General features: G+C 41.6%; 2 pseudogenes across 2 annotated transcripts; both read left to right on the forward strand.

The window, feature by feature from the left end:
* The first annotated feature begins 1,398 nt into the window (after positions 1 to 1,398).
* On the forward strand, positions 1,399 to 5,713 carry LOC143633743 (DExH-box ATP-dependent RNA helicase DExH9-like; annotated as a pseudogene). Its single transcript, XR_013153722.1, has 14 exons — positions 1,399 to 1,754; positions 1,858 to 2,058; positions 2,151 to 2,369; positions 2,449 to 2,778; positions 2,856 to 2,960; positions 3,040 to 3,150; positions 3,243 to 3,508; positions 3,626 to 3,734; positions 3,819 to 4,098; positions 4,204 to 4,362; positions 4,544 to 4,689; positions 4,764 to 4,996; positions 5,081 to 5,345; positions 5,438 to 5,713. The product of XR_013153722.1 is annotated as a DExH-box ATP-dependent RNA helicase DExH9-like (transcript).
* Positions 5,714 to 16,453: 10,740 nt separating this feature from the next.
* LOC143633761 (uncharacterized) lies at positions 16,454 to 20,370 on the forward strand (annotated as a pseudogene). The gene is made up of 17 exons (XR_013153725.1): positions 16,454 to 16,753; positions 16,836 to 17,078; positions 17,157 to 17,209; positions 17,291 to 17,420; positions 17,497 to 17,638; positions 17,737 to 18,139; positions 18,243 to 18,345; positions 18,441 to 18,566; positions 18,670 to 18,783; positions 18,873 to 18,991; positions 19,076 to 19,154; positions 19,228 to 19,320; positions 19,396 to 19,485; positions 19,576 to 19,695; positions 19,812 to 19,903; positions 20,032 to 20,089; positions 20,162 to 20,370. The product of XR_013153725.1 is annotated as an uncharacterized LOC143633761 (transcript).
* Positions 20,371 to 22,999: the final 2,629 nt, after the last annotated feature.

Consider the following 22,999-nt stretch of genomic DNA (forward strand, 5'->3'; position numbering starts at 1 on the left):
ACCGAAAGCTCTCTTGACATCTTTTCTTGCCGATTCTTGCAGCTTCTTGAACGCTTTTTCATTTTCCTCAACAGGAAACGAAAAGGCTTTCACAAAAACAGACCATTGCGGGTAGATACCATCGACAAGATAGTAGCCACGTCTGTAATATCTTCCGTTGACAAAATACGGACAGGAAGGTGCGGTACAATTTGTTACGCTCCAAAACAACAATGATGTATACAGAACAGTGATGCCGTTGTTTGAGCCGGGAACACCAAAATAAGAATGCCAAAACCATAAATCATTTGACGCAACCGCTTCAAGTGAGATGGTCGGTCGTTTGATATCACCCCTAACATACGCCCCTCGCAACTCCCGTGGACAATTCCTCCATTCGATATGTGTACAATCAATGCTATCGAGAATCCCTGGAAAATGCCATCTAGCCTCATGCGCGACGTAAAGACGTGTAATGTCGTGTCTTGTTGGTTTTCGTAGAAACTCTTTGCCTTACAATTTAATAATCGCGTTACAAAAGAATTGTAGACATTCATGTGAAGTTCTCTCAGACATTTGTAAGTATTCATCGAATTGGTCGGGCGGGTTACCTGTCGCTAATTGACGAATAGCGGATGTGCATTTTTGAAGCGCCGTAAAACTTCGTTTGCCCCTCGCGTCGTAAGATTCTTGAAACCATTCTTCGTTTGCTTCGACGTCGGCTACAATCTTTAAAAATAAAGATTTCGGCAAACGAAAGCGTTCCCTAAACGTCCCGTCATTGTATTTCGGCTCATCCACAAAATAGTCGTTTATTAGCACTTCGTGGGCATGTGTACGATCACGATCCACCATTTTTTTCTTTAGACGGCTCGGGCCTTCAAGTTCGTTATATAACAACGGGAACCATTCGAGAATGTCATCGTCCGAAGACGAAGAGCTATTGGTGTCTAAGGGAACCAAGTCTTTCGGAAATTCCATATTTTTTTGTTGTGAATGAAGGGAAAGATTGAGAGTGTTTTGAGTTGGATTTGGTTTTGAGTTGGATTTGGTTATCTTTTTGGTTTTGGTTTTATATTAGTTATATTTTTTTTATTTAAACCCCTCCCCCCCCCCCCCCAACGGCTCCCTCCCCTAACGTTCATATTTTTCTCGAAAACACCCTCCTCACAGTGTGATAGCCATCACGCACACACCCCCATCACGCGTGATGGGGGACCGACGGCGGTGTGCATGAGACCATCGAGCGTGATGGTGGCTCACCACGCACCACCCCGGGTACTCTAAGTACCTTTTTAAGACACTAAATTTTATCCAACATCTTAATACTGGTTTTGGTTTTTTACATGTTTAAGTCACTCTTTTAACTTAAAACATTAACATGATAAGCCTTCGCCGCCCTTTTCTGTTTACATTATTAGGGTTTCTTCTTTCTTCCTCTTTTGAACTCTAAACCCTTGATTTCAAACCTTCAATTTCATCTCAAATTCTTCAAATTTCATCAAATGGGATCAGTAAAAAGAAAATCACTAGACGAAGGCCCTTCAAATCATTCACCACCACCACACAAACAACACAAAGACGACAATAACAACGAGGTAGACACAGCAGTTGCCTGTGTTCATGACGTATCATACCCGGATAATTACGTCACTCCTCTTCCTCTCCGGCCACTCACCGACCAAGATTCAAAACCCGCCAAGGAATTCCCATTTACTCTCGACCCTTTTTAGTCCGAAGCTATTCATTGCCTCAATGCTGGAGAATCTGTCATGGTAAAGATTCTATTTTTATTCATAAATATTTGAACTTTATTTATAAAGATTTGAACTTTATGTGTTTTTGTTAATTAGAACATTGAATCTTGGATTATTATAGGTGTCAGCTCATACATCAGCTGGGAAAACTGTTGTGGCATCTTATGCTATTGCAATGTCACTGAAAAATAAGCAGAGAGTAATATACACTTCGCCTATTAAGGCTTTGAGTAATCAGAAGTATAGAGAGTTTAAGGAAGAGTTTTCGGATGTCGGTTTGATGACCGGGGATGTTACTATTGAGCCCAATGCTTCTTGTTTGGTAATTATGTTTATAAGTTATAGTTTATGTTCCTTTGAATTGTTGCAAATTTTAGTGTAATATTTTTTAACTGAAGTTTTTATTTTTTTTAGGTGATGACTACGGAAATCTGGCGGAGTATGCAGTACAAAGGGTCAGAGCTAACACGTGAGGTGGCGTGGATTATTTTTGATGAGGTGCATTATATGCGGGATAGAGAACGAGGGGTGGTTTGGGAAGAAAGTATTGTTATGGCCCCTAAAAACGCTTGTTTTGTGTTCTTATCTGCTACGGTACCAAATGCAAAGGAGTTTGCTGACTGGGTTGCAAAGGTGAGACATGAGATTAGTGTTTATTATGTTTTTATCAGTTATGATGTTAAAGAAATTAATATGATAATGTATACTGCAGGTTCATCAACAACCGTGTCATATTGTTTATACAGATTATCGACCGACACCACTTCAGCATTATCTTTTTCCTACTGGTGGTGATGGGTTATATTTGGTGGTGGATGAAAAGGGAAAGTTTCGTGAGGATAGTTTTCAAAAAGCTTTAAATGCCCTTGTTCCCGTTAATGAGAAGAAAGATAATGGGAAGTTTCAAAAGGGGTTGGTTAATGGGAGAGGTGGTGAAGACAGTGACATATTTAAAATGGTGAAAATGATCATTCAACGCCAATATGATCCCGTTATTATCTTTAGTTTTAGCAAAAGGGAATGTGAATTCCTTGCAATGCAGGTAACCGTTTTTTTTCCTGAATATGTGGTTATTATATCGATTGAAGTTTACAGTTTTATTATCTTAAATATATTTAGATGGCAAAAATGGATCTAAATGATGATGATGAGAAAGCGAACACTGAAACAATCTTTTGGAGTGCTATGGACATGTTATCAGATGATGATAAGAAGCTACCACAGGCAGGACAATTACTAAAATATGCATCGAGTTTTTTTTTTTAAATCTTTTTGTGTGAATGTTATGGATTTTTTTTGCCAGGTGTCGAATATGCTTCCCCTCTTGAAGCGTGGAATCGGCGTGCATCATTCTGGATTGCTCCCTATACTGAAAGAAGTCATTGAAATATTATTCCAAGAAGGTCTAATTAAGGTTGAGATGAGGACGTTATTATTAATTTTATATTTTTTATTGTCATATGTTATTTGATTTTGAGGTTTTAATTTTGGGATATTTTGTATCAGTGTTTGTTTGCCACAGAGACATTTAGCATAGGTCTTAACATGCCTGCAAAAACTGTTGTTTTTTCAAATGTTCGGAAGTTTGATGGAGATAAATTCAGATGGCTATCAGGTGGTGAATATATTCAAATGAGTGGCCGTGCGGGTCGTAGAGGAATTGATGATCGTGGCGTCTGTATTCTTATGGTTGATGAAAAATTAGAACCTTCAACTGCTAAAATGATGGTTAAAGGGAGTGCTGACTGTTTGAACAGGTATGATGGTCAAAGGCATACCTTTTGTGGTCAAAGTAAATATCTTGTCAAATTTGGTATATGTTGCTATATTGCATTGATGCGTTGTGTTCATTTTTGTTGATTTTTATGATATGCATGTTGTGTTTGATTTTACAACATGCTTTTGAATCAATTGAGATGTGAAGATGGTGATCCTGAAAACTTGCTTCGTAATTCGTTCTATCAGTTTCAAGCTGACTGAGCTATCCCTGATCTTGAGGTTGTTGAAACCAGAAACATGTTTTGTTTTTTGACTTTGACCTATTTGACCTGTTTTTAAAGTTAATAATTTTTTTGTTTGCAGAGACAAATGAAGGTTCTACAGGACGAAAGGGACTCGATTCAAATTGAAGAGGATAGTTTAGAAGATTATTACTCATTATTGCAGCAATATAAAAGCTTTAAGAAGGATGTGCGTGACATCATCTTTTCTCCTAGATACTGCTTGCCATTTTTGCAGCCCGGTAGGCTTGCCTGTGTCCGTTGCACGAATAATGACGAAAGTACCCTTGCTTTTTCAATTGAGGATTGTGTCACATGGGGTGTTATAGTCAACTTTCAAAGAGTCAAGAGTCTTTCAGAAGGTTGAACATCTGTATTCTATGATAGTTTCTTTCTTAGATTTAGTCATGACATACTACTTATATGTATATGTGTCATGTGTGTCAATGTATTTATATGTTATATAGATGATGTGGACAAACGCCCAGAAGATGCAAATTATACAGTGGATATTCTAACAAGATGTGTTGTGTCTAAGGATGAACTTTCCAAGAAAACAATTAAGATTATTCCGTTAAAGGAGCCCGGGGAACCAGCTGTCATTTCTGTTCCTATTTCTCAGGCAAGTTTCTAAGTGTCTCAGTTTGGTCAACTAAGGTCAACGCACATGTACTGTCACTTTTTCGAGTGTTGGGAAATGTTTTGTTGATTTTTGTTCCAAAACATCTCTTTAATATTATATATATGGTCAACTCTGGTCAATACATCTGGTTTTTTTTTGTATGGTCAACTTTGGTCAACAGATAGATAACTTGAGTAGTGTGCGGCTCGTAATAGCAAAGGATCTTTTGCCACGGGAAAACAGGGAAAATACTCTAAAAAAGGTGTCTGAAGTTCTCTCAAGATTTTCTAAACAAGGAATGCCCCTATTGGACCCTGAAGATGACATGAAGGTAGACTTTTATTCATTTTATATATTTGCACCTATATTGTCAAAATGTTCTCATGTTTATATATTTTTTTATAGGTTAAAAGCGGGTCATATAGGAAGGCGGTCCGGAGGATTGAAGCCCTTGAGAACCTGTTTGAGAAACATGAAGTTGCAAAATCTCCGCTTATTGAGCAAAAGTTGAAAGTGCTGCACAAAAAGAAACAAATTACTGCTCAAATCAAGTTGATTAAAAAGTCAATGCGGTCTTCCTCTGCACTCGCGTTTAAAGATGAGCTCAAAGCAAGGAAACAGGTTCTTCGGAGACTTGGGTACACAAATACTCTTTCCTATATTGTTTTATTATTAGGAAATGGTTTTAAATAACTAATAAGATAATATGCAATTTGATGCAGATATGCGACTAGAGACGATTTTGTGGAATTGAAGGGGAAAGTTGCTTGTGAAATTAGTAGCGCGGATGAATTGGTATTAACAGAGCTCATGTTTAATGGTGTTTTTAAGGACATAAAAGTAGAAGAAATGGTTTCTCTTTTATCTTGTTTCGTGTGGCAAGAGAAGCTTCAAGATGCTCAAAAGCCAAGGGAAGAACTCAACATGCTTTTTACACAATTGCAAGATACCGCACAAAGGGTAGCTAAAGTTTAACTAGAGTGCAAGGTTCGTTTTATTCATCCATATTTTGTTATATCGTTACATGGTTTTAATTCCAAAGTTGTATTGATTTGAATGATATGTTGTTGTTTTGACAGGTTGAAATTGACGTGGAGAGTTTTGTGAATTCGTTTCGGCCTGATATTTTGGAGGCTGTTTATTCATGGGCAAAAGGGTCAAAATTTTACGAGATAATGGAAGTAACGCAAGTATTTGAAGGCAGTTTGATTAGAGGTATTAGGAGGATGGAAGTTCTTCAGCAATTAATATTAGCTGCAAAGTCGATTGGCGAAGTTGAACTTGAAGCCAAATTTGTAGATGCGGTATCGAAGATCAAGAGAGAGATTGTGTTTGCAGCCTCATTATACTTGTAGACACTTTTGTTGATCCATGTTTGAGTGTTTTTATAACTTGAAATAGGTACAAGAAACCTTTTAAAGGATAGTAAAATTTTGTAGTAATTTCTGGTAATCCCACCTGAAGAAACACTAACCGGACCCCGGGCAGATTACGGATAACCTGGGGTTAGATAGATGTTTCCCACGAGGGGTTAGACCCAGAGAAGATGGTTCTTCTGATAACCTGCAAAACAGACACCGTGAGCTTGTCACTGAGAAGGGGGGGGGGGTTCCTCCTTGTGACCACCCTCCGGCGTGAGAATCAGACTAGATTGCTCTTTAAATATAAATGTATATTAAGAGATTGCTAGAGCAGATATCAGGTATAATATGATGATAATATGGTAAGATATGATAAGATGAGATGGTCATACCATTTGTGGTATTTATAGCCGAAGGTAGGTTTCCAAGGAGGTGTGGCCTGCTGAATAGTATTCTTGTTCTACCAACTGTGGCCTACGCACGTGCCCTGCTGGTAGTTGGTGGGTAGGCAGCGGCTGATAGTGACCAGGCCTGCTGTGTACTATTCCTTTTCCACCAACTGCCGGCTATGCACGTGGTATGACAGAAGTTGGTGAGTAGGCAGCGGCTAATAGTGACATACAGTACAGGAGCATGCTGCTCGCCATACTGTTGTCAATAAGCTGTCGTATCTTTAGTCAGATCTTTTGCCCATACCTCGTCAGGTACAGTACAGAAGATCTTCCCGTATCGTACGGACTGGCTTATTTGGGCGGGAGTATTCCCCCACCCGCCCTTGTGCGGGATTGTTCCCGGCTTTGCTCATTCCTTCAGGTGACACTGAGTGATTGAGAGCTAAGTGCCTTGTGCGTGTAGCCATGCTGCGCGGGTGGCCTTCCCTGATGGCTTGTATCCGAGGTTGCGGGAAAATGCGGAGTCCTTCACCATTGGGAGGCATTTCCTGCGGGAACAGCTTGCATACTGCACGTAAGGACGTCACGTCTCTGAGCATGGTTGGTCCTGCGGATCCAGTTGGTTTCTGCGCAGACGTCCCTCTTCAAGGTGAGTCTTGCGGGTCCAACTGGGCTCTGCTGGGACCTACCTCTTCAAGTCCCCCCAGTTCAATGTTCTTCTCATGAGTGTTTAATAAAGTGAGGTGAACTTTTGGACTTAAGCAAAGGGTTTTGAAAAGGGTTTTTTAAGGTTTTCCATGGGGATTCTTCCCGCGGAAGTCCTTGTCACTTGCAGAAATTCCCGAGTTTCCTGCTTAATCTTTGGGTATGATGCGGGTAGGTCTGTAACCTCCTCGCAAGTCAGGAGCGTTGAGTCCCACTTGTGTGGATTCTCCATGAGGTTTTGGTAGTTTTGAACATAGTGATCAATTATGTTAAAACCACCAATTCCATCATGGAGCTTCAAACAACGTAGTTCTCGACGTTCCCGCTATGCGGGGATGTTATTTCAGTTTCCGCGAGCATTGCCCAGAAGATCCTTCTTGGTTTCAATTCCCAGCGGAGCGCTAGGTATGTGAAGGGTTTTGCCTTAACACTGTACCCGCGCTCGTCTTACGGTTACTTTACTTCCAAGGTATTCCTGGCGTCAATTCCCTGCGGGTGCTAGGTATGTGAAGGGTTTTGCCTAAACACTATACCCGCACCCGTCTTATAGTTACTTGGTTGCCGAGGTATACTTGGCTTCAATTCCCTGCGGGTGCTAGGTATGTGAAGGGTTTTGCCTTAACACTGTACCCGCGCTCGTCTTACGGTTACTTTACTTCCAAGGTATTCCTGGCGTCAATTCCCTGCGGGTGCTAGGTATGTGAAGGGTTTTGCCTAAACACTATACCCGCACCCGTCTTATAGTTACTTGGTTGCCGAGGTATACTTGGCTTCAATTCCCTGCGGGTGCTAGGTATGTGAAGGGTTTTGCCTTAACACTGTACCCGCATCCGTCTTACGGTTACTTGTTTGCCAAGGTTTACTTGGCTTCAATTCCCTGCGGGTGCTAGGTATGTGAAGGGTTTTGCCTTAACACTGTACCCGCATCCGTCTTACGGTTACTTGTTTGCCAAGGTTTACTTGGCTTCAATTCCCTGCGGGTGCTAGGTATGTGAAGGGTTTTGCCTTAACACTGTACCCGCATACGTCTTACGGTTACTTGTTTGCCAAGGTTTACTTGGCTTCAATTCCCTGCGGGTGCTAGGTATGTGAAGGGTTTTGCCTTAACACTTTACCCGCATCCGTCTTACGGTTACTTGTTTGCCAATGTAAGGGGTATTTTCCCGCTTACTTTTTAATCTTTTTTGAATTTTGAATTTTGAAATTCGAAAGGTTGGTGAAAGGATAAGAACAGTCCAAACCTCTGAAACGTCGTGCGACGGTTTCTTCTGACTGTGTCAGGACGTGCAGGAAGTTATGGTGACGTGACAGTACATGGTCATTCCAGACGCTTTTTCAGGCGCGTGGGCGCGATTTTTCGGGCGCGTGGCCGCGAAATTAATGGTACGCGTCCTGTCAACAGCTGTTGCCAGCTTGCTTTTTGCCACGTGTCATAGTTTCATTGCACCTTCGATTTCTCTCTCTTCCGCATTAAATGCATCGCATTAATTGCGATTAGTATATAAAGGGGGAGAGGGTTCTTTGTAATCCACACTTTCACTCTTCTCTTCATCTTTTAAGCGATTTCCGGCGAATACTCCCCTTTTCAGGCAAGCATTCTCTCGAAATCGCTTTCTTATTTCCTTTGCAAGATGTCGTCTCGTGATCTTGAATCTACAGCCGATGACAAGAGTACTGCTGGCGAGTGCCAGTGTGCTCTGCCTGGCGATCTGTACCAGTACGTCGTCAGGAAGTTCATGCTCGAGTCTCTCGAGCCTGAGTTTCCTGAACCCCATCAGACTGTGTACGATGGCCCCAGAGGCAAGATCGGGGTATATGATGCATTCTTTGTTTATGGGAATCTTAGGTTCCCATTGACAAAGTTTGTTTACCGTGTCCTTGAGAGGCACGGTGTGCACCTGACCGAGGTGCACCCGATGGCGATTGCCAAGATTCGGCACTTCGAGTGGGTGTGCCGGATTCTGGGCATTGAGCCCTATGTTGACCGCCTGATGACCTTTTACACTTGGAGGTGCATCCAGGGGTGGTATACGTTGATAACCCAGATAAAGGGTTTGAAGATTTGCGCAACCGAGCGCAGTCTTCGCGCGTGGAAGCGGGAATTCTTCTACATCTCCGCTCGCGCCATCCCTCTTGCCATGAAATTCAAGAACGGGCAAGCCCTTCCCAGCCTTCACGCCTCCAACTACGAGGAGGCGGAATGGTTTTCGAAGATATCTCGAGTCCAATCTCCGGTTTACCGGTTTGCGGAGTCGGGGATGGTGATGCTGGGGATGAGCCGGGTGTGGAAGGAGGCTGATGCGCGAAAGATTCCGATCGTCCTCGAATACGGTTCGAACTCTGTTCCTTACGGTATGCTTTGTTTCCTTTTGTTGATTTTGAATTTCTTCTAACTTCTTTCCTGTTTATTTCAGAGGGGAACGACTTGCAGTCGCTCCTGAACCCGCGGGAGGCTGACGGTCCCGCTCGGATGGGTACTCGCGCTCTAGACGAGAACGAGTTGCCCATCCTAGAACAAACTGCGGATCGGTTCGTGGAGGTCTACCCGCTAGGCCACGAGATCCTGAGCGCCAGGCGGCCAGGTAAGGCGCTCTTCAACCCTCGACCCCTCAATGGTGAAACCTCTGCTGGAATTCCTCTAATCGTATGTTCTGATGAGGAATCCGCAGATAGTCCTCCGTTGGTGCGGAAGTAGAAGGCTGCCGGCGGGAAGGGAAAGGAGAAGGTGGCCTCCACTGCCGATCCGGCGCCTCGGTCTGATTCGGAGACCGAGAGCGAAGAGGTGGCGGGGAATCTCGGTGGTGATAAGACCACCGCTCCGGAGGCTGTGACTGTTACCTCCGGAGAGCCCAAGAAGACGACGGTGACCGGCGCAAAGAGGCCGGCTCCATCGGGTTCGTCCCCGCCTGTCCGTACCTTCAGGCTCAAGAAAACCCGTAAGTACAAATTTCTTGTCTTTTAACTTCATAGCTTAATATCATTAACACTTTTCTTCTTTACGCAGGCGTGGATGTTGACGCATTCCAGGGTGGAGCGCAGAGGAGTACCTCTCCGCCAATGACGGTAGGCTTGGTCAGCCTACCTGAGGCGACGACCCAGGCGCCTGCGCCTGCTTCCGCTGGTTCAGTTGCTCACTCCTTTGAGCCGACTGTTCCAGCTGAGATGACGTCACCGCCGGCTGCTATTTTTACAGCATCTTTCACTGAGCCGGCGGTCACTCTTGCTGCGGATTCCGCGGCGCCGACCGCGGCGGCTGCTACCATGCCCCCGTCATCGGCAACGACGGCCGATCCATCAGGTACGCATGGGGCTTCTCGCCAATCTCTGCCACCTTCCCATCTGCCTGACCTCTTGGATGGATTTCCCTTGGGTTCAGGTGATGGGTTCGGCGGCTATCGGCCTGTTATTGACCCTACATGTGCGTAGGGTTCTTTTGGCCCTTTTCATATATTTTTTTTTTATCATCTTTTCATTACTGCTTTATGTTTTTTGCAGTGTCGGATTCCAATGAAGTGTATGTTCCACGATGGAACATTCGCCGAGCAACAACCCTTCGCACCCCTGTGGAGTGCGTGGAGTGGGCTCGTCACGCTGCTCCCAGTGGTGCGTTGGGGGAAGCCATGGCTAACTACCAAGAGGGTAGGCTAACCAATGAGCTTCGGGTTCTCCTGGCCCGGATGCAGCCGCGCGTCGAGCTGCTTTGTCGTGAAAACGACAAGTTAAAAGCAGCTCGCGTTAAAGAAGTAGCTCAGGCGCGGGCTGTCCGGGAGGAGAACCAAAGGCTTTCCGCAGCTGCTGCGGAAAAGGAGAAGGCCTTCAAGGCCCTCGAGGTTGAAGTTCAGGCCCGGCTCGAGGCCCGTTCCAAGGCTGCCCAAGCTGTTAATGAACAGCTTCGGCTGGCTAAGGAAACTGCAAGGAACGCAACCGAGAAGGCCACCAAGGCTGAAGCTGTTGCTGAGCCTCTACGCGTGGAGAATGAAGAGCTTAAAGCCAAATTAGAGGCTCTCCAGCAGGCTTATGATGCCTTGGCGATGGAAGATGCCAAAAAGCTCCAGGAGATCTTGGACCAGAGGGGGGTGCTTGACCATACTGAGCGGAAGCTAAAGGGCGTCGAAGAGGCTGCGGCTAAAGAAGTGTTGCTTTCCAACCTCAACAAGAGTGAAGCCGAACGCGCCCGTAACGAAGCTCAAGCTGCCCTCCAAGAAGCTCTGGTTGCCAAGGAATGACTTCTTCGAGAAGCGTTGTCTCAGGTAAGCTTTTCTTGTCTTTACGCTTTTCTTTGTAAATAGAAAAGGTTCTGATACTTGTATTTTTCTTTGTAGGTTGTGCATCGGGTCTTCTCAGAGACATCTTATGACGATGCTATGAGCGCAGCCCTCAACGCTTCTCACGAGGATGGGGAAAAGGTCGGCTTCCTGCTTGGTCTAGGGTTCGTTGAGAAAGGCATTCCGCCTTCCAACTTCCCTTTGTATAATGTTGATACTGAAGCTGTTTACGACCAAGCAGTGAATCGGTACGCCGCCTTCCCGCATCATGTGGTGGAGAAGGTGAACCAAGTTGCTGCTGCTGATGATGGGCTAGCTATCCTTAAAGCTTTCCTTGAACTGCCACGCTCTACTGATGGTGCTGGTCCAAGTGGAAGTGGCCCTGAAGCCTGATCCTGAAGATCCCTTCCCACTGCTAGGATAGATTTAGCTTGTATAGATTTATTTTCTTGTAGGCGGGTAGTTACCCGGCCATTCTTGTAATGATTCATTGTGAAATATAAATCTTTGTGCGGGTAAGACAGCTATTTTCTTTGGATTTCTTGCTTTATAAACGTTATATGACTTGCATACTTTAGTTTAAATTAGTAATTTTCCAAGTGTTTAGAATAAGTTAACCTTTGAACGTGGTAGATAATAGGTTGAAGTTTTGCTTCCTCTTTCGTGATTGTGCGGGTAGAACCGTCACTTGCACTTAGTAGGATGGCTAAACTTTACCATCTGACCTGCGTGTAGGTTTTCCTCATCTTTTTTGAAATTTCTAAGTGTTTAGGATAAGCTAACCTTTGAACGTGGTAGATGATAGGTTGAAGTTTTGCTTCCTCTTTCGTGATTGTGCGGGTAGGACCGTCACTTGCACTTAGTAGGATGGCTAAACTTTACCTATATCTGACCTGCGTGTAGGTTTTCCTCATCTTTCTTGAAATTTCTAAGTGTTTAGGATAAGTTAACCTTTGAACGTGGTAGATGATAGGTTGAAGTTTTGCTTCCTCTTTCGTGATTGTGCGGGTAGGACCGTCACTTGCACTTAGTAGGATGGCTAAACTTTACCTATATCTGACCTGCGTGTAGGTTTTTCTCATCCTTTTGTTAGAAATTTTCTTGAATAAGTTAACCGTTCGACGCGCGGTTGTCAATAGGTTAGTGTTCAGTTTCCTCTATCATGATTCGTGCGGATAGACCGGCACTTTCATTTAATGGGATAACTGAACTTTTCCCCTTCAACTGACCTGCGTGAAGGTTAGCCGTTTTTTGGGTTTATGCTGGTTTTGCCGCCTTCCCCATGCAACGACTTTTCACGTAATTATGCAGTGAAAACCGGCATATTCGTGTTGAATAAATTAACCGTTCGACGCGCGGTTGTTAATAGGTTACTGTTCAGTTTCCTCTATCATGATTCATGCGGATACACCGGCACTTTCATTTAGTGGGATGACTGAACTTTTCCCCTTCAACTGACCTGCGTGAAGGTTAGCCGTTTTTTGGGTTTATGCGGGTTTTGCCGCATTCCCCATGCAACGACTTTTCACGTAATTATGCGGTGAAAACCGGCATATTCGTGTTGAAAGTTCATAAAGTATAAATGCAAAATCATCAGCGTCGATGTTCTAAAGAGAATCATTTCCATTAGAAGTGGCTCTTGGCCTTTTCTTTACAAATTTGGAATTGATCTACATGCAAACTGTGTAATTGAGCTCCCTTCCATGTTGTTGGGATGGGAGTGCTATCGAGCCGATACGCACCTGGTTCGGGATCTCGTTCTTTACGCAGCATGTAGTCTCCACATTGAAGCTGGAATTTTTATTCGTGTTTTCCCCAGCTGGGGTTCTACACGCATCAGCCTGCTCAGCGTTCATTGCGCCACGAGGTGTGCGAGCGTCCCATCTCTGACAAATGCTTCGACCATGTCCTTTACGTCTATGCATTCTTCGGTGTTGTGGCCTTTTGTCCTGTAAAAGTCACAGTATTTACTCCGATCAGCATTGTGACGATGTCGGATTATTTGAGGCTTTGGCCATGGGAGCTCCTCGGTGGCGAATATCTCGGTGACGCTTTTGGTGAGCGGCGTCCATCTGGAGTTCTTGTTTGACTGTACGTTATCCCTTCCGCCTAACCGATGTTGCAAGCCGGATGAGGTGTCAAAGTTTACCCTTGACTGCCAAATGCCTAGCTTTCGCTTTTTGTTTAATCGGGCGGTAAGGACGTTGTCTTCTCTTGTTTTCTGGGTGTAGAGGTTTGTGCTCTGTGGGAGATCTCTACCCAGTTGCCTCTCCGTTTCCGCAAAGCGTTTTGCTGCTGTCATGATGGCATCCCATGTGGATGGCATACCATCTTTACCCGTTAAGGTACGGATGAGCTCTGGGTCGTTCGCGCCCTGGATAAAAGCAGCGCGAACAAGATCTTCGCTAATGTTACCCAGACTTAGCTTCTTCGAGTTGAAGCGAGTGATGAAGTCTAGCAAAGATTCATCTTCCTCTCGAATGCATTTGAGGATTGTCCATTGCTTCTCGGTATACTTTCTTTGCTGGCTAAAGTGTTGGCTAAACTTCTGTTGGAAGTCTGCCCAGTCGTAGATGTGGTTGACCGGTAGACGATCGAACCACGCTCTAGCAGCCCCAACGAGCGTCATTTGGAACATCTAACACCACGTAGGTTCCGTCCAACTACTGACGGTTGCCCCCGCTATGAACCTGTTCAAATAATCGTCTAGGTAAGATATACCATCATATGTGCCTATGCTGGACATTTGTTTGGCACTTTTTGGGGCGATTGCTTCCGCAATGTCCCTTGCAAATTTGGACGTTCCCGCATTTGCAACGTTTGGTCTGAATGTTTTGGAGAAGTCACGTGGATTTCCACCTGCGTTTTTTGGTTTGAAGGCTTGTCCAAAATGCCTTGTCGGTTGGGAGTCCGTTTCCCTACGCTTCCCTTTTGCCCTATGGCGAGGGTTCGCGTCGGAGTCGGATTCCTCCGAGTCATCGTCCAAGTATTCGAATTCGTCGGCCTGTTGGACGGAACGCAAGCGTTCGTCCAACTCAGCTTGGAATTCCTTTTGTCGTGCCTCCGCCCATGCCTTAACTTCATCGAGAGTTTGGCGGGGGAGTCTTGTTCGTTTCTCAAACTGGGTATCAGTGAATCCCAGTGAGCGATTATTTACTGCACTTGCCCCAGCTTGGGTAACTGGGGTGGTGTTCGTAATGTTTACTTCACTTGCCCCGGCTTGGGTAACCGGGATAGTGTTCGTAAAGGCTGTGTAGCCGGTATTCCCCCCAGTAGCTGGGGTTGTGGTTACCGGAGTTTCTTTAACCATCTTTCTTAGAAGTTTGAAAAAACTGGAGAAAAATGAAGTTCTAGCTTTTATGCACGGATGGCGCCAATGAAGAAACACTAACCGGACCCCGGGCAGATTACGGATAACCTGGGGGTTAGATAGATGTTTCCCACGAGGGGTTAGACCCAGAGAAGATGGTTCTTCTGATAACCTGCAAAACAGACACCGTGAGCTTGTCACTGAGAAGGGGGGGTTCCTCCTTGTGACCACCCTCCGGCGTGAGAATCAGACTAGATTGCTCTTTAAATATAAATGTATATTAAGAGATTGCTAGAGCAGATATCAGGTATAATATGATGATAATATGGTAAGATATGATAAGATGAGATGGTCATACCATTTGTGGTATTTATAGCCGAAGGTAGGTTTCCAAGGAGGTGTGGCCTGCTGAATAGTATTCCTGTTCTACCAACTGTGGCCTACGCACGTGCCCTGCTGGTAGTTGGTGGGTAGGCAGCGGCTGATAGTGACCAGGAGGATGGACGTAACACAAGTATTTGAAGGCAGTTTGATTAGAGGTATTAGGAGGATGGAAGTTCTTCAGCAATTAATATTAGCTGCAAAGTCGATTGGCGAAGTTGAACTTGAAGCCAAATTTGAAGATGCGGTATCGAAGATCAAGAGAGAGATTGTGTTTGCAGCCTCATTATACTTGTAGACACTTTTGTTGATCCATGTTTGAGTGTTTTTATAACTTGAAATAGGTACAAGAAACCTTTTAAAGGATAGTAAAATTTTGTAGTAATTTCTGGTAATCCCACCATAGTTAAGTATTGAATTATTATCATGGTGGTTAAATTGTAGTTTTCTTTTTAATTTCAATCACAAGTCTGTTTATTTTTCATAATTTATTACTTTACTTTATTTCATATCTTCAAAAGTGATATATTCATCATATATGCTGAAATAAATTATAATGAACTTTTACTTTTCTGTCACTTTCTAATATTATTTATACCTACTTAATTGAACTATAGGGACAATGTGGTGTATAATTTACTCTAATAAACATTGTTTTCAAAGTTAATTTAATGAAATTATTCTTTTTACAGTAATTTGTGAAATTGATGTGTAAACTCATTGGGCATATTATAACAAAAATATGAATTCATAAGTGATTTTGATAGATAAGAGAAATTGGTCATGAGACTACGAATACATATAAACTTTTCTTCTCAAGTCACGTGACAACAATTGAATTATGAAACTAAACCTTTTCTTTATAGATGTCATTGTTCAAAAATATACTTTGTAACTTAACTTTTAAGTAAAAATACATATAAGCTTTTCTTATCAATGTCACGTGACAACGATGCAACCCCTAGCTTCGATCTTGTGTTCATAAGTTTTGTAGTATAAGAGCATCCTAAAGTTGCCAATGTGACGTCTAGATTTCCAAACCTAAACCTAATTTTAAACACCGCCATTATAGGAGAAGTCTTTCTCCCTCGTCTAGATTTACAAACATCAAACAGAGCAAACTTGTTCACATCACTCTCCCACATTGACACATACGAGTGCTCACACACAAACATACTTACACTCATATTTAATGTGGTTGTTAGATGTTTGATTGAATAACTATAACAAATGAGTGTTTTTGAAAGAAGTTTGGAATTTAATGTATCGTTTGTAGACGTCTTGCGTTGTAGTTGCTATACATTTACAATTTCTCTCTTAAAGTACATTCTATTTATAATAGAATGGTCCACTTGTGGATAGTACGAGCTGGACATTCTACCGAGGCACATAATTTTTAGGTGCCAAATTTATTTTAAGCTTATATAAACCTTATAAAATAGGATTTAACATTGATTATCTTGTAATTGTAATTAATTTAATTACCATTTACCAATACCAGCATACCACCACGGCACCACCTTGTTCAACACGTTCTATAGACTTTTGACATCATCATCATCATCATCATCATCATCATCATCCTTACTTCTGTCTTTTTTATTATTATAAATTACAAATAGAAATAGAAATACTAATTAGCCTTAACGGATTTCTTTCATCTACTGACTCACCGACGGACAATCTTACGTCACCACCCACCGTCTCAAAGATCTACACATTACATAATAATAACATATTGTCTCTCATTCACCTCTTTATCGTAATCTTATACTTTCAACTCAGATCCCATCCAATTACAATTACAAATGGGCACCGGACCTTCTACGCCGCGCTGGGCCGGCGGCGGAGTATCTGATCGGAACATTCGTCGGCGGCAAATCATTTCCACTCAATTCCGATTACTGGCAGAAGCTTCTCGACCTCCCTTTTGACCTCCATTGGCCAGCTAATCGTGTTCAACAAGCTTGCCATACATTAGGTACTTATTACTAGGGTTTTTCTATTTCTATTTTAATTAGGATTAATAATTTAATGTTAATATGTTTCATTTCATTTTGCAGCACAGAATAATTGTTCCACTAGACACCTTGCTAAGATACTGGTTCACTTAACATTGTGTTTGCAAGACTCACTTGATAATAGCACTGATGAAGCCTCTGTGGCTTCTATGAAGGCTCTAAATGCGTCTTATATATCGTCTGTTTTCTTAAAGTATTCGATTGAGAATTTGAAATCCGACAACTTTGATGATTTGTATCTGTCTTTAGACGAGAATGAGATAGTACCCGATAAATTCCCTAAAGGTAATTATTAATAATTTAACACAACATTTTTACATAATCTGATTAAAATGCCAAATTAAGTTATCTTGTCGATTTCAGATGAGAATGGTTATGCATACTGTGCTTAGCTTTATTGGCAGAGTGGATGTAAGGTAAATTATTCTGTTGGAATTAGGGTTTATGGTTTATGTTTTTAAATTTTATTATCTAATTTTGTAATTATAAATACTCAGTCCCAAGACGTATCTTCTGCATCATGAACTGCTGAACTTTATGCTTATTGCTATGTCTACTCAACTTCTTTCCGGGCCATCACCTGGACCAAATGATGTTCACCCTTTTTTAGATGCAGCAATGAGTCAGGTGAAATCTTTTAAGCAAGTAATGATGTGTTATAAACTAATGAAAGTAATATTTAAACATCTTTTTTAATTTGCAGGAAAGTTCTTTGGTAGGTTTGGTTGTTCATAAACTGCTGGTTAACTACATTTCACGCCCACGATCTAAAAGTAGTGCATCGTATGCTTTAATGTCTGAAGAAAGCCAACTTGGTGTACTGAAGAAAGTCGGTTCTGCTGCTGGTATATCTGAACTGGCCTATTCTATATGTGTCGTATTTCAGTAACTATGGTTTATGTATGATGTTACTGATAGAATGTCCTTTATACATGACTTTCAGCAAACATAGTGTTGTTTCTGCTTAGTTACTTTGTGAATTCAAGTGTTGAAGCTTCTAGAAGTCAACTGGCGGACAGCAGTGTCAATATATTACTTATTCTCATTCACTATCGTAAATGTATCCTTGTGGAATCTGTTAAAAACAGCAATACTTCCGAGTCTCTTCTGAAAGATGAAACATATTTTGCTGAAAATCCATATTGCAAAGCCTTGGAAAATGTTAGGGATGTCGAGTATAAGTTTCTTTTATCTTTTAATACTTTTAGATATACTCTCTTTTTAGCGTTTATTCTTTATCTTTTTAATTATTCTAATTCAGTCGATCGGGTGGATATTGAGGGAAACGCACATAGTGGTCCACTTGTCAGATTGTCTTTTGCTCATCTCTTTGATACACTTGGCATGTAAGAGCTCAATGTACTTTGATTTGGGTTAAACATTATATTCAATGGGTACACTTTAAAAAAACATTTAGATACTTTTGATAAAACCGATTAACCTCTGCAGGTGCTTGGCTGATGAAGCTACTCTTCTGCTCCTGTATGCGTTGGTTCACGGGAATTCGGTCTTTCTAGAATATGTTCTAGTCCGGACTGATATAGATACATTGGTATGAACTATAAATCTATAATTACTACTTTTTAGAGTTCTTATATAGTTATATGATATAATAAGAATCATTTTGTTTTTCATTTAAATGGCCAGTTGATGCCCCTGTTGGAGACACTTTATGATGCTTCAAGGCGAACATCAAATCAAATCTATATGGTGCTGATTATTCTGCTTATACTTAGTCAAGATTCTTCTTTTAATGCTAGCATACACAAGCTGGTAACTTCATATTATCTACTCTAGCTATATGATATAAAATAAGTCCTTTTTAAAGTATTTGTTACATGAGGCAGTTAATTTTGACATACCAACGTTTTATTAGATTCTGCCTTCGGTCCCATGGTATCAAGAACGTCTTCTTAATCAAACATCTCTCGGTTCTCTCATGGTCATCATTCTAATCAGGACAGTGAAGTATAACATGTCTAAGATGCTAGTAAGACAATATAATAATATATTCATATCAAAATAATACATTTTCATTACATTTACCCAACTTTTTACATGTTTTTTGGTATGGAACAGGATGTTTATCTACATACCAATTGCCTTGCAGCTTTGGCCAACATGGCGCCACATGTGCATCGGTTAAGTTCATATGCAGCACAACGTCTGGTTAGCCTTTTTGATATGTTGGCACGCAAGTACGCCATCTTTCTCATCTTTATATTATATGAGCCCTAATTTCTTTTCAATAGTGATTTTAATGGACATAATATAATATCCAGATATGCAAAACTGGAAGAGCTAAAGAATAATAAAATGCAAATGAGTGATAAGGATGATGATAAACTTCCTGAAGATACGGTAATAGGCTGTTATTATTTCAGTTTCATTTTCTTTATTGTATAATTAACTAACTTACAATCCATTGGTCCAGTCAGCAGAGTTGCATATATATACCGACTTTTTGAGAATCGTATTGGAAATACTCAATGGGATCCTGACTCATGCACTGCCAAGAAACCCCGAGGTACTTGCAATTATATATTTTCCTATGTGCAATATATGTTGTATGGTATTACCACTGACTTTCTAAATGTGTCAGGTGATATATGCAATTATGCACAGGCAGGAAGTTTTTCAACCTTTCCGGAACCATCCACGCTTCAATGAGTTGTTGGAGAATATATTTTCTGTATGTATTAAAAATCAAGACTTGCAATTAGTGATACAGTTGTTATGCTGGATTTAAATTATGGTAATTAAATTATTTGTTGGTTTTTAGGTTTTGGATTTTTTTAATAGCCGTATGGATGCACAAAAGTTGGATGGAGAATGGTCGGTTGAGAAAGTGCTACAAGTAATCAATATAAATTGCAGATTTTGGCGAGGTGATGGCATGAAGGTAATTTTATAAATCATAAGCATTTGTCTTTGTCAGACATTGAAACACCAGATATTTCTGATATATTCTATATCATATAAGTTTTCTAAATACATATCCCTCTTTTCAATTTTTAGATGTTCACGCAACTACGATTCACTTACGAGCAAGAGAGCCACCCTGAAGAGTTCTTCATTCCATACGTGTGGCAGTTGGTAATCTCTCGCAGGTATATATGATCTTGCTTCCTTTTTAATTTTTTTTGAAATGATCAAAATATATGAACTATTGGTTCAAATCGACGTGCATGCTGTTTGCGTTTATGGATTGATTTTGACAATTCACTTTGTTGTGCAGTGGTTTCAGTTTTGATCCAAGTAGCATAAACTTGTTCCCAGTTGAGCTGCCTGTGGAGGTCTGTTTGTCTCTCTCTCTCAAATTAAAATAATTGTATGTTCGGTTACAATGGTTTTGCTTCTGGATGCAGGTTAGCTATGCTCCTGCGGAAACCGATGCCGAACTGCAGTTAAATGTAAAGGAGGCTGTAGAATCATCTGTGTAAAAGAATGCAATCTTTTTTTATGTACATATTTATAGAGGAAGAAATAAACACTTACAAATAAATAAAATGTATATGGTTGTGAATTTATAACACATTTTTGACAAAAATCATACAGGTTTGCAACAACTTTAATGACTAATTATCAACTGATAAGACCATGCGTTGTGGTAGGGGGGAGAAGTGTGCCACGTGGCGTCTAGTCAGTAAGAAGATGAATTATATTTTAAGGGTGTAGTGGTGTGAGAGATATTGAGGGGGGGGGGGGGTTGAGATGCCACAATTATAGTGTGTCACGTGGCGTCTAGTCAGCAAGAAGATGAATTATATTTCAAGGGTGTAGTAGTGTGAGAGATATTGGGTGGGGGGTTGAGATGCTACAATTATAGTGTTTAGGTAAATAAAAAATTAATAAAATAAGGTGGGCCCCACATGAATACACTAAGGTGCTGTTTGTTTTTGCAGACATAAACTGTCTGCAAGCTGATTTCATCTGTTTTCATGTCTGCAACTGAAGATGTGGTCTGAAGATCTGCAAGCTGAAAATATAAGACTGTTTGTTTTTATAAGCTGATACTGTCTGCATAACTGTCAAACTTATCTCACAAGATAGAAGTCATTTATTCAAGTTACATCTAGTTTTTAGTCTTTGCTTGCCATGCCGATTTGGTTTTGGTGGGTGGTGGAAGGTGGTGGTGGTGGATGGTGGTAGTGGCGGCGGACGGTGGGTAGTGGCGGTGGATGGTGGTGGTGGACAATGGGTGGTGGTGATGGATGGTTTTGGTTGGTGGTGGACGGTGGTGGTGATGGATGGTGGTGGTGGTGGGTGATGGATGGTGGTGGTGGCGGTGATGGATGGTGGTGGTGGTGATGGATGGTGGTGGTGATGGATGGTGGGTGGTGGACGGTGGTGGTGATGGATGGTGGTGGTGGTGGCGGACGGTGGTGGTGATGGATGGTGGGTGGTGGACGGTGGTGGTGATGGATGGTGGGTGGTGGACGGTGGTGGTGGCGGTGATGGATGGTGGTGGTGGTGGCGGTGATGGATGGTGGTGGTGGTGGGTGATGGATGGTGGTGGTGGCGGTGATGGATGGTGGTGGTGGTGGCGGACGGTGGTGGTGATGGATGGTGGGTGGTGGACGGTGGTGGTGATGGATGGTGGGTGGTGGACGGTGGTGGTGGCGGTGGATGGTGGTGGACGGTGGCGGCGGGGTACGGGGGTGGTGGTGGCGGCGTACGGTGGGTGGTGGTGTTGGCGGACGGTGGTAGGAGCAGTGGATGAGAGGGTGGCTGCAAAGGTTTTTTTGTGAAGATGTTTTAAGCAAGATTTCCTTGCTTTTCTTTTAAGATGAAAGAAGATAACTTCAGATCTGTTTTAAGAAAAAAAACAAACAGTCTTCAAGGGTAATGTCTGCGCGCCTGCAGACATTAGCTCCCTTGAAGATGTTTGAAGAAAAAACAAACACCCCCTAAGAAATATTTCTGGTTCAATACCACCCCCTCCCTCCCCTTCCCACGAAAAAAAAAATATATCTCTCTCTAATCTTGCTCACAATCTCGACCATAACGGATGGTCTAACCAAGAATGTAAAGTAGGAAGAACACGCCTTTCTCGAAAGTAGCCATTTTCTTGTTATGTGTTAATTTAAAAGAATACCACTCTACAACCTTAAGCTTCATGATGAGAGCTAAGTTCATGAAGCACACTCGTCAAGAGAGATTTTAAAAGTTTTTGACAAAACAAATATCTTTTAAGCATTCTCATAAGGAGTCTTTTTATAAGACATGTTCAAGCACATTCATCTAGTGTGTATCTGATTATAATAAGAAGGCATGTTCAAGTACAATCATCAAGAGAGAATCTCATTATAATAAGACATGTCCAATATACTCATCAAGAGAGTTGCTCAACAAGAAGTTATCGGCCATCTATTTTCAAAATAACTTCATTACACTACATGAACATGAGAATCTAACCAAGAAAATCATTATTAGCTTTCTAGTCAACAGAAGATAAATATTGAATAAAAGACAAAACATTTCTAGTTTTTCTTGATGTTGAAATCTTAAACGAAAAAATCATTTAAAATACTCTCCTCGTTTTAAGTATCCAATCAGATGTCCGACTATTGGACCGATATTATGAAAAATTATTTGTAATTGATAATATATTCTTTCCATCATTTTTATGTAGTGCTGATGTGGGTTTTGAATGGCGCCTCATCTTCTCTCCACTACATACAACCTTATAATTAGAAGACATGTTCGAACACAATTATTAAAAAAGAGTATCATTATAATTTCAAAAACGCCATGTCATGAGTTCGAGTCATGAAAGGAATAACTTTGCCTAGGCCTCTAAACGAATCGAACGAACACAAACATGACCTTGTTCATGTTCGTTCGTTAAGATTATAATGTTTTCCCGAAAGGTTCACAAACACTTACCGAACGAGATTTTATGTTCGTGTTCGTTCATTAAGGAAGTTATTGTGTTCACAAACGATTCACGAACACAAATAAAATCAGCAGAGCCTAGAGATTTAGATCGATGTATTCATCACTGTGAATAATGAAAGCATGCAAACGAATTGAATGAACACGAACAAGGCATGTTTGTGTTCGTTCATTAAACACATACACTTAATCGAACAAATATTTATGTTCATGTTCGTTTATTTAAAAATGGACGTTTGTGTTCATTTATTTAAAATCTAAACGAACATATATGAACAAATGTAAATGAACAAAAACGAACATAAATG

The sequence above is a fragment of the Bidens hawaiensis genome, unplaced genomic scaffold, assembly GCF_021521415.1.
Source record: "Bidens hawaiensis isolate Kalapana, Puna unplaced genomic scaffold, B.hawaiensis_p1.1 tig00000512_1, whole genome shotgun sequence".
NCBI lineage: Eukaryota > Viridiplantae > Streptophyta > Magnoliopsida > Asterales > Asteraceae > Bidens > Bidens hawaiensis.